Genomic DNA, 10,415 nt, shown 5'->3' with positions numbered 1-10,415 from the left:
GGGGGTGGGGGAGGTCCTTTTTGGGGGCTTGTTCAAAATTTTCCAAAACCTGTTTTTAAAGGTCCTTATCCCCCTAATTCCACCTCTGCTCCGGTTCATCTTATAAAGTGCTCCTTGTCGCCTGGAATTCCTGTCTGAAGCATTCCCTGGAGCCCCTGCCTCAGATCACTAGATCTGGAGGTGGTGTGAGACCTCAGGAGACAGCCCAAAGAATGAATAAGCAAATGTTTGTTTTCCCCTCTTTTCACATTCCTGCAGGCACGAGGCGGGAAGCGCCTCAATGAGTCCATCTCAGGGGCCCAGCAGGCCCCAGGGCCGCTGCCGGCCGGCTCCCAGGTCTTCCTCCCTTTGTTTTTCTAAGACTCTGGGGCTGTTGTCCTGGATCCATTGAAAAGCCGTCCCCTCCCCTGTTTTCAAAGAGAGGTTGCATTTCAATGTCGACTCCGAGTCTCCCTCCCCAGACTGGGATTCCCCGACCCGGTGGCGTCTGGCTGTCCCCACCAAGACAGAGAAATCATTAGCCCTAATTAAGTCCAACCCAGCAGGCTGGCCCGGGCCTCTTCTGGAGACTCCACAACCTCCCTTCTCGGTGGGAAGAAGGGAAGGACGCGGGACGGGCTCCCTGGACAGTCTCGTTGGGGTTCTTGTGTGAATCGGGGAAGGTCAGTTTGGTGACCTGTATCAGCCACCTTAAAACTAGGCTTCATCTACCTCCTGCCCTTCCTCCCTCTTCTCAGGATTTCTCCACAAGACCGGAGGAACCAAGGCCCTGGATGAGGGTTGTCAGAGCTGACAGTGACCAATTAAAGTGCAAATTAGGTATCTAGGCTGGCCAAAGGAGAACTGGTGACAGAATCATGAAAGGCCTTCTTTTGGCCAAACTTTGCATATATTGAAAGAGTGGGGAAGGGGTTGGGGGTGCAGCTCAGCGCATGCTCAAGGGCCTGGGTTCGAACCAGAACTCCAAGCCCAAAAGTGAGGAGAGAGGCGCCCAGGGTTGGGACAGGGAGAAAGAATGTTGGAAGGAAAAGAAAACTGGGTGACGTCCCATCCTGAGCACCTGGTTGTGTATTCGCTTATTTAAAACATCTCTCTTTTTGACTTTGAGCCCTAATTCCTTTTTAATTGTTTTTCTTTCATTGTGTTGTGGTGCTGGGGAGGGAAACCCGGACCTCACAGGCCTTGGGCAAAGGCTCCACCACTGAGCCACAGCCAGCCCCCTGATGGCATTTCACCATGACAGCAGCAAAGCTATTGGGAAGGAGTGGCAGAGAGCTCTGATTGGGATGGTCCCTCTGGCCATTGACCTCTTTAGATTGCTTCCCCAAGGCTACCTCCTAGAGCCCCTTCCTGGACCGCCCCGCCTGAATGGCCCCTTTCTGGCTCTGGGTCTCCTGAGTTTCTTTGTAGTCTCTTCAGGATGCTTGTCACCTGTGGTTTTTATTATTATTAATTATTATTATTATTATTATTATTATTATTATTATTATTATTTGGTTTCCACTCTCCTTGTCTCTGCCCACTAGAACCTTGACTGTGCTGTCCCCTAGCTGCCGGTCCCAAGCAGCCATGTGAAATGTGCAGTGTCCTGAGAAGCAGCTTATTGAATGAAGATGGTGAATGAATTTGTGAATGGCCAAGGTGGCCAATGAGGCAATCGGGGCCGCCCGAGGGAGGCGGGGAATGAATGAACGAGGTAGTGAGTGGATGCATGGGTGGACGAGTGATTGAGCCCGTGGGTGAGCAGATGAGTGAGTGGCGAATCTGTGGGTCCGGCGTGGGGGAGCAGGCTGTGAGCGAGCTGCTGGGCGGCTGAAGGGGGCAGAGTGTAAGCAGGGCATGAAATCTGACTTGGGCTGTCCTAACTTGGTCACCCTGCACAGTGACAACCGAGACGAGTGGGCCTCTGGGAGTCTGCAGGTCGTACCCAGCCTCTCCAGTCCTTCAGCCCACACTGCTGAAGGCTCCGGAAACACCCACAGAAGTGGCCCGTCTTCCCACGTTTCTCATGAGCATCTGAAGCAACTGCTTTTCCTTCTGCCTGATGCTATTATCCCTGTTTTTACCTGGTGAAGAGATGGAGGCCCCGACAGAGGAAGGGCTTTGAACTCACAGAGGCTCTCCAGGCTCTGCCTGCCTGAGGGAGAGAGGGACAGCACTGTCACCGCCTTTATCTCATGTGATTTCCACAATAGGACGTTCACTTCCCAGCCATATTTAGGAACTGCAGGGAAGAGAGGGGTGGGGGGCGCAATGAGGAATCAAGAAAGAAAACCCCGAACAGACAGACCACAATCGGGCAATCTCGGTGTCTTAGATTCTCACTGCCGATTTGCTTGAAAGAAAAGAAAATGGGCCGTGTAGGTGACCCAGGCCCATTACCCCACAAACTTTGGAGGCTCAGGCAGGAGGAGCACAGGTTTGAGGTCAGCCTGGGCAACTGAGTGAGACCGTGTCTCAAAATTTAAAAAATGAAAAGGGCTGGGGATGTGGCTCAGTGGTAAAGGGCCCTGGGTTCAATCCCTCCTACCAAAAAGAAAAAAAAAAAAGAAGAAGAAGAAGAAATGAGCCATCATAAGCACATTCTCAGGGTCAGGCCTGGATGAAGTCCTGTCTTCCCCGCTTTCCTGGTGTGTGGTCACAGGTAAATGACGTTTACTTGTTCCATCTGAAGAACGGAAACACAGGAATGCTATGCTGACTGTGCACTCTGAGCGCCAGTCCTGCAGCACCCTGTGACTTACAGCCACTCTGCGGTCCCCACGCCTGCTATTTTCTGTATTCACCGTCAGTTGGAGGCTGCCCTGTCTTGAAGACACAGCTCTGTCGAGAGCTTTGGAAACATGGAAGTCTGGACTCCAGCAGGTTCCTGCAGGGAGGGACTCAGACTCGTTGTGTGGCGGTGGAGACCTCAGGTGAGTGCCTCACCCCCCACCCCTGTTTCCTCACCTGCCCATTGAGATTCCGCCCCACAAGAAGTGGTAAGGTTTCCGGAGAATACCTCCAAAGCACCCAGCACAGAGCTGCCTGAGGGTCAGGGTTAGGGAGGTTCTGTGAGGTCCTCTTTGCAACCAGAAGCACCTCAAGACCTTCGCCAGGGGGTGGACTGGAAATGCAGCCAGATCCACAGGAGGAGGAGGAAGACAGAGCTGAACTGGTGGACCACCCAACAGCGGTCTCAGAGGCCTTTCCAGCACCTCGTGTTTGATAGGCATGGAGGGCGTTTGATGGGCCAGCATATAGGTCCTGCATAGGACTTTTGGTGACCTGTGGCTCTGAGCCTCAGAAGCAGCATGCCTGATAATTAAACCCTGAGTGAACCAGTTTTCTAACAATCACCTCGTAGCCAGGATCTAAGAATCAAGCTGTTGGGGCAACAATGTAGGATTCAAGTTAAGTGTTCTTAGAAAGCTTAACCTCAAATCCTGGAGGAGGTCTGTCTTGGTTTTGAAGAAGTTGATCCTATGAGTTCCTGATGATAAAAATGACTCATGGTGACAAAATGCTTGCTATAGATGTCACACATTGGTTTAGCCACAATGGACATTAAGAGTTCTTTTTTTTTTAAGAGAGAGTGAGAAAGAGAGAGAATTTTTTAATATTTATTTTTTAGTTTTTGGTGGACACAACATCTTTGTTTGTATGTGGTGCTGAGGATCAAACCTGGGCGGCACGCATGCCAAGCCAGCACACTACTGCTTGAGCCACATCCCAGCCGATATTAAGAGTTTAAATCCATAGACAGCATTGTATTCTCATATCTATGTTTCATGTGAAAACATAGCTCAGAAGGGTTAGGTAACTGGCTCAAGGATGCACAGCTAGAAAGCAGCAAAGGTGGATTTTGAATATACCAGAATCTATATGCTCTAGGTCAGAGTTTCTCATCCTTCTCATTATTGTACACCATAAGAGACCTCTTCAGACATTTTCCCCCTAATTGCTCAACCCCATGAATAGTTTTTCTTAGATTTGTTTGAGGAGTACCAGGGATTGAACTCAGGAGCACTCAACCACTGAGCCACATCCCCAGTCCTAGTTTGTGTTTTGTTTAAAGACAGGGTCTCACTGAGTTGCTTAGTGCCTCCCCTTTGCTGAGGCTGGTTTTGAACTCGTGATCCTCCTGCCTTAGCCTCCCAGGTGACTGGGATCACAGGCGTGTGCTACCGTATCCATCTTTGCTTAGAATTTTTAATTGAAGTATAATGAGTTTGCATTTTATGGGGTGCAGTGTGACATTTCAGTACCTGTATACAATGTTGCCGGGAGTGATGATCGGATCAGAGCAGCCCGCAGAGCCTTCGCCTCAGACCTGGAGCGCGCTGCTGTGTCGGGAAGGTTCCGAGTCCTCCTGTCCGCGAGCTTTTTTGAAATACAATTAACGGTGGTCAGCTGGAGTTATCCCACATGCTGATAGAAGTGACCCCCGATCTGTCCTGTGTCACGACATAGGTGAGCTTAGAGGACCCTGGGCCAAGGAAAAGACGGGGGAAACCGAGAGATGGCCACTGCGGGCCCCTGTGGGAGAGCGGGAAGTGTCCACCTCCAGGAGCTGAGAGCCGGGCAGCGGCTTCCAGGGGCCGCGGCGGTGGAGAGAGGGGGCCCGAGGGAGGGCCGCGAGGGGCCACGGGCGCTGCGGGAGACGAGGAGTAACTCGGTGCAATTTTATTATCCGCAGTGCACTGCGCATGTGTGCGGACCTGTCTCTCTTGCTTTATGCGCAGAGTCTGATTTTCAGCACCCCCAAGAATCAAGTTTCACCCCATCCAGAACCTTCGCTCTCGCCCCGCCCCTCCTCGCTGCAGCCCCCCACCTCCAGGTGCTCTCTGCCTTCCCATCCTGATGTGAGACTGTCTAAGGGGCGGGGGGCTGTTGTGTCCCCCTAGATTAGACAGGCCGGGGGCAGCTGGCACGGCGTGCAGAGCGTTTCTTTTCAGAAAAATTGGGTTTGTCCCTAGTGCCACCCCTGGGTGGCTTCCCAGTCTGTTTCTTGGTTGCAATGCCTTATGCATGGAGGATGGGCACCTTCAAAAGCAGCTTTTTATCTTTTTAAAGTAAATATGTGGCTGCTTCGTGATTCCCCATCAAAGCCTCAGCCCAGACCCTCGGCAGCTGGGGAGCACAGTGCGCAGGCTCCGGCTTCCCACTTGACTTTCAGCAATCTGCAGGACTCAGGGGCCTGTCTGAAGTGGGGGTCAAGAGGCTCCTCTGGAGCCTGCGGGGGCCACTCCGGCCTCCCGGGCCTGCGCAGGGACGCTGCATTCTTCCCCCACTTCCGTCCAGCCAGGGCCCTCTCCTGACCCTCAGAAAAGGGAAGGACATGGAGGCTCCTATTGGACGTCGCTGACATTGTCCTGCCAGCTCGTGTGGTCTCCCCAGTGTCAGCAGGATCTGCCCCCCCACCGCCCCCGCTCCATGGCACTTCCTCCCCACTCCAGTCCCTGATGTCAGTTCCAGAAAGAATAGATTGTTCTCCAGCTGGGTGGATGGTCCAGGCCTGGGGACAGGTGGGTGTGGAACAGAGGAAGCACCCAGATCCCTGGAGGCTCCTTAAACCTCCTGCCAAAGACCCCCCCCCCCAATCGAGGGGTGCCCATCCTGCCTTCAACAACAGAGCAGGGGCCTGCTGGTATTCCTGACCAGGGAGGGGGACCTTTGTTGTCCCTTCTGCGCTCGTAAAATGAATCCTGCCACGGGAAGGAAATAGACCTTGTGTACGTTTTGAAGCCCGGAGAAAAGAACAGAGGATGGTCTTGGGGTTCTCTGGCTATAAATGTGCCACTTCCTTTCATTTATCATTTTCTCTGAAGTCCCACGGTTTTCAGACAATTAAATATCATTCAAGAGTTGGGTGCTCACCAGCAAAGAATCTTGTAGAAGAAGGAGAGACGGAAGTTTGAAGCCCCCTGAGCCTTGAATCTGACCTTGACGCTTTGGGCAAGAGCCTTGAGTATTTTCCATGGGTCCAAGGTGCCCATTTCCCGATAATAAAAATAGAGGACCCAGAGAGAGGAAGGAGCTTACCCGAGGCTCCCACAACCCAACACAGTCATTCTGGGGTCCTAATGGGCGAGATCTGTTTCTGCGACTGGTTTCTCCCGTCCAAAGGTTTCTATTGCATTTCACGTCTTTTATGAAGGCCAAATCGGGATTCTGTCCTTAGAGGATGCACAGGGATACAGCCTAGAGTCTCTGGAATTTTAATCCACTTATTCACTGCATGAGTTTGGATGATCATTCTAGCTGCTCAAATGTTCTGTCTTTCCACCAAGAAAGAAAGATCAACCTCATTATCAGGTCAGTGAGAAAATTAAGAATGGCAATGTACCCAGTTGCAGTGGCACATGCCTGTGATCCCAAAGGCTAGGGAGGCTGAGGCAGGAGGAGCTCAGGTTCAAAGCCAGCCCCAGTGCCTTAGCGAGTACCACAGGAAAATAAAAAGACTGATATTGTATGAGGATGTGCCCAGCACACAGCATGTGTGTTTCGGGGCTGCCCTTACAACCTCACAGACTAGGGGAGCTTACACAATAGACATTTATCTCCTCCAGCCTTCAGAGCTGAGATCAAGGTGTCATCGAGGTTGGCTGGAATCAGCTCTCCTGCTTGCAGTCTCGATGGGCTCACGTGAAGGCCTCCCTGTGCATCTGTTCTGACTTCCTCCTACAATGGCACCAGACATATTGGATTAGAGTCCACCCCAATGACCTCATTTTAACTTTTTTTCTTCTTTTAGTACTGGGGATTGAAATCAGGGGTGCTTCACCACTGAGCCACATCCCCAACCCTTTTTTTTTTTTTTTTTGTATTCTGTTTAGATACAAGATCTTGCTGAGTTGCTTAGGGCCTTGATAATTGCTGAGGCTGTCTTTGAACTTGTGATCCTCCTGCCTCAGCCTCCCGAGCTGCTGGGATGACAGGCATGTGCCACCGTGCCTGGCTTAATTCCCTTTTTAAAGACTGTGTCTCCAAATAGACACATTCTGAGGTACCCGGAGTTTAAGACTTCAACATACGAATTGGGTGGGGAATGATTGGCAGACCCTGGCCTGTTACTTCCCTGGGCCTGCTGACTTTATTTGAAAGGCCTTCAAGCTGAGAGTGGTTTGTACCTCTTTCAATTGTTGGAAAAAATCAAAAGAAAACTATTACTTAATATAAAATTTACAGTGTCTTTAAGTGGTCACACATCTTTGTTTGAGCCAAGCAATCATGTCAAAGCCTGGGTGGCGTGTAGCTTACGAAACCTGGAGTATCAACTACCAGGAAGCCTGCAGTATCGACTATGGGGCCCTTTGTAGAAAATGTCTGCAGACCCTTTCTTTAGAAAAGCACCAATAGCACCTAATTTAAAATTTATATCCTCAAGCCAGGCATGGTGGTGCATACTGTAACCCCAGATACTCTGGAGGCTGAGGCAGGAGGATTGCAACTTGGAGGCCTGCCTGGGCAACTCATGAGGCCCTGTCCCAAACAAACAATACACACACACACACACACACACACACACACATCATGGGAGTCAGATGTATCCACTAGAAATCCAAATTATGAAATCACAAGGAACCCTACAACCGCCAATCAGTTCCTTGAGAGTCCCCTAACCAAGGCATCCTCTTCTAAAAAGAAAAAGGAGAAGGAGGAGAGAAAAAAAAACTTCAAAAAAGAACCAGACAGCCATTTCTTTAGAAAAACCCTGTGGGAACTGGGTGCAATGGCTCATGCCTGTAATCCCCGCTACTGGGGAGGCTGAGGCAGGAGGATTCTAAGTTCAAGGCCAGCTTGGGCAATTTATGGAGATCTTGTTCCAAAAATAAAAAAATGAAAAGGTTTGGGGATGCAGCTCAGATGGACCCTGGGGTCAGTCTCCAATACAAACAAAACAGAAGAAGGAAGGAAGGAAGGAAGGAAAGAAAGAAAGAAAGAAAGGGGAATAACTCAGGGAACATGCAATGCATTCAGCATAAGGAATGACTGACCTGGAGATTGTCCAATAGCCACACATCTGGAGCAGGGCGTGGAGTGCAAGTTGTCAACCTACCGTGGCTTGCACCAAGGACTTGAGCCCTCATCTGATCTGCACCTTGGAGATACAGACATTCTCTAAGCCCAAGCAAAGGCCAAAATAATCCATTTTCTTTGAAATCCTCTGTGTTTTATGTTATTCATTTAAGAACATTCATCGGGAGGCTGAGCTGTAGACTCCTGGCCTCCTATGCCCAAGGCTCTGGGTTCAACTCCCAACACCGTGAGAAAAAAAAAATCCATCCGCAAAGGGTGCTATTGGTTTCCTAAATCCATCAGACGGGTCGATGGCTCAAAAAAAGGTAAAGGAATTCCAAGAGGTGGGCAGTCCTTCCCTAAGTGGGAAGTGACAGCAACAAGCTCCCAGGAGGAGAGTCTGATCATCGCCGTGGCCGTCAGCCACAATGAAAGACACACAGTAGGTGCTCAATAGCCCTCAGGGGACAGGTGATGGGCTCCGTCCCATCCATCTGTGGCTTCAGCCAAACTCCCTCTGGCTCTGTGCGAGGCATTTGGCTTCTCTGCTTCCTTCGGCTTTCCCCCAGGATGCCCGATGGGTCAGAGACTGCTCCCGGGTTCCTGGGTCTGCTGACCACCGCATGCTTCATCTTTTCAATACCTACTCATCACCCACTGAACGCCCATTTGTCATTCACATCTCAGCTCTGAGGACAGACACATCCAGGAGAGCTTCCCAGGCCAGTCTGGACACGTCCAGCTTATTCTTAAATGCCTCATGGATGCGTCTGAGTTCAGGGGGCTTGGGCATCAGTCTGGGTGACAATTTGACCTGGAATCCCATTGTCCCATTTTTGAGCTGAAATCCTCATAGCACATGGGTGCGTCTTCAAAGGGGTGTGTTTCCCTGCTTGGAGACTCTCCTGCAGATTGGGAACTCCTTGAGAGCAGAGGTGTATCTGTTTGGGGCTTCCCTGTATTTCTTTTTCCTGTGCTGGGAATGGAACCCTGGGCCTCTTGCAGGTTGGACAAGTGTCCTGCCACTGAGCTGCAGCCCAGCCCCCATCCCTGGTGTTCTTAGCACTTGGCACAGGGCTTGGCACGAAGGCGGGATTCTGCAGATACTCACTGGATGGATGGATGTCAGTCAATAATGGAAGAATGCAGAAGAGCAGCATTCAGCTTGGAAATTCAGCTTGGAGAGGAAAGACAGATTCAAGCTGATTGGGCAGTCCTCTGTGTCTGCGGGCTCCCGCGTGTGAATTCAACCAAGCTCGAATCGAAAACCTTTGAAAAAGAAATTACATCTATACTGAACACATAAGGACATTTTTAGAGAATAACAACTAGACAACACAGTGTAACGAATGTTTGCTTAGGGTAGGCAGTGTCCTCGGTACTCTAAGCAACCTAGAGATGATTTAAGTATGCAGAAGGGTGTGTAGGTTGTATGCAAATGCTATGCCATTTTGTGGGGGAAAGTACCAGGGATTGAACTCAGGGGTGCTTAACCACTGAGCCACATCCCCAACCCTTTTTTCTATTTTATTTAGAGACAGGGTCTTGCTGAGTTGCTTAGGGCCTCTACAAGTTGCTGAGGCTGTCTTCAAACTTGAAATCCTCCTGCCTCGACCTCCCAAGCCTCTGGGATTATAGGTGTGTGCCACCACACCTAGCCCTATGCCATTTTATATAAGAAACTTCAGTGTCTGCAGATTTAGGTCTCTGAGGGAGGTACCTGAATGGGTCCATGATGGCTATCATGGACTAAACTGGCTTTGAGGGTATTGAAAGGACACAGGTGTAGAGACACCTACATGGTTCTGGAGGTCAAGAGAAAGATCTGCCCAGATATAGACCTTTAGAAGTGACCGGCATGGTGATGTTTCTTTCAGGAGCCCTGGGAACAAGGAGAACATGAATATTGAAAAGACAGGGGGACGAGTCAGAGTCTCGGCTAACCCTCTGCACCTCCACGCCTTATCTCTGCTCACAAGTAGGCCAAGTAGGCCGCCAGCTCCTGCTGCCCCAACTGGTGGGTGCAGTCATAAATAAACAAGAACAGAGACAAGAAGTTTATGCCCTTTGGGGCTCCTGGTTCTACTTGATGTCATTGGACACCAGTTTGCTTTTCTTTAGAGCCTGTTTCTTTTGAACTGGCCGCTGCAGTCTATAAAATTTTAATGCATGGATTTCCCATTGTTGGAGTGTCCGTGGGGCACCAGGCTTCCTGTTTCCCCGTGGCATGCCTGCGCCAGCCAGGAAAGGAGCTGGCTGGGAGGTCTGGGGGTGGCTGCTCTGTTCTTGGATATGCAGATGGAATCTCAATCCCCATAAATAATAGCAATGACAGGCGTGCGTCAAACTTACTGTGTACCCGGGCTGTGCGCCTGATCTGTATTATCTTCCAACAACCCTATAAAGCAAGGATC

The 10,415-nt window shown here is 50.5% G+C and overlaps 1 long non-coding RNA gene across 2 annotated transcripts in view; it reads right to left on the bottom strand.

The window, feature by feature from the left end:
* Positions 1–8,080, bottom strand: part of LOC107156462 — a 9,573-nt gene extending 1,493 nt beyond the window's left edge. Inside the window, exons 1-5 of one of the 2 annotated variants that reach the window (XR_007341410.1) lie at positions 7,980–8,080; positions 6,528–6,663; positions 4,248–4,362; positions 2,067–2,137; positions 1–407 (exon numbers count right to left, since the gene is read on the bottom strand). The exon at positions 1–407 is cut by the window's left edge and continues 1,493 nt beyond it. This is a non-coding gene — a long non-coding RNA (uncharacterized LOC107156462). Of the gene's footprint in view, positions 408–1,967; positions 2,138–4,247; positions 4,363–6,527; positions 6,664–7,979 lie in introns of those variants that run through there. The other variant, XR_001505366.2, reaches the window with a different exon arrangement.
* Positions 8,081–10,415: the final 2,335 nt, after the last annotated feature.

This window comes from Marmota marmota, unplaced genomic scaffold (genome assembly GCF_001458135.2).
Source record: "Marmota marmota marmota unplaced genomic scaffold, marMar, whole genome shotgun sequence".
In the NCBI taxonomy this organism is placed as follows: domain Eukaryota; kingdom Metazoa; phylum Chordata; class Mammalia; order Rodentia; family Sciuridae; genus Marmota; species Marmota marmota.
This window is presented reverse-complemented; position numbering and strand designations above follow the sequence as displayed.